This window comes from Micropterus dolomieu, linkage group LG04, assembly GCF_021292245.1.
Source record: "Micropterus dolomieu isolate WLL.071019.BEF.003 ecotype Adirondacks linkage group LG04, ASM2129224v1, whole genome shotgun sequence".
Taxonomy (NCBI): domain Eukaryota; kingdom Metazoa; phylum Chordata; class Actinopteri; order Centrarchiformes; family Centrarchidae; genus Micropterus; species Micropterus dolomieu.
In genome coordinates this window covers 1,368,954-1,369,828 of record NC_060153.1, presented here as the reverse complement: position 1 = coordinate 1,369,828, position 875 = coordinate 1,368,954, and the positions used below count along the sequence as shown (strand labels likewise).

The following is an 875-nucleotide window of genomic DNA, read 5'->3' as shown; positions in this document are numbered from 1 at the left end:
ATAAGCAAGTTACATGAACATGGCATCAGATTATACCCCATAAAATACGGAGTGATAGATCAAGAAAGCATGAGAGACAATGACGTAATACTTATTTTGTCCTCTTGGAGGACACTGGTTCCAGAGGATTTCATCTGACTAGTGAAGAAATGGTTATTTAATCAATAAATTCGAGCTGGAAATTAATTAAGTAGCACAGGATATCATTTCTGTATCATATCATTTCTAAAGGAAGTGTCAGAAAGTGTTGGGAACAAAGCATTGGTTAAAACATAAATTGAAGAAAAGTCAGGGATCTTTGCTGAAAATTAAAGCACTGCAAATTAACTTATTTATGGATTCTTCTTTTCAACAACAACAACATGGTAATATAACTACTCAGATGGAGTGGAGAGACCTGCTAAGTAACTTAACAAAGATTATTTAATTAAACAAGGTAATAGGCAAGTTATAAGGAGACAATATTCATTTGTCCACACAAAGGAATTCGGGGGAGCGTCCTTCTCTGGCATCTGGAGTTTCTCACACCTAGATGTAAAGGTGAGAGGGCATGTTAAGAGTCCAAGAGAGTCAAGATTGAAGAAGTAGGTCTTTGATGTTTGGAATAGTTAGAAAGGGGGGCACAGTTGCCATGGCTACTCTGGTGTGGGGGCAGTTTAGGGTTTCCTGCCTTCCTTCCAAAAGTGTATTGTTTGGCTGATTCAGGAGAGGTTAGTCTCTGGTTAGTGTTGATATTGTCATTTTAACAGTCAGGGCATCGAGTCTTATCTCAGCTTCATCAGAGGTGGTAAGTTTTACGATCTAACTGCCCAAAACAGCACTTAGGGGAAAGCAAACCTTTCACTTAAGGTCAGGCTGTCTGTTCAGGGGGAGAC

The 875-nt window shown here is 39.1% G+C and overlaps 1 protein-coding gene across 1 annotated transcript in view; it reads left to right on the top strand.

The window, feature by feature from the left end:
• Positions 1 to 670: 670 nt before the first annotated feature.
• LOC123969116 (snake venom serine protease BthaTL-like) overlaps positions 671 to 875 on the top strand; it is an 11,356-nt gene continuing 11,151 nt past the window's right edge. The window contains exon 1 of the mRNA XM_046046217.1: positions 671 to 710. The gene's annotated coding sequence lies outside the window, so the exon portion shown is untranslated. The remainder of the gene's footprint in view (positions 711 to 875) is intronic.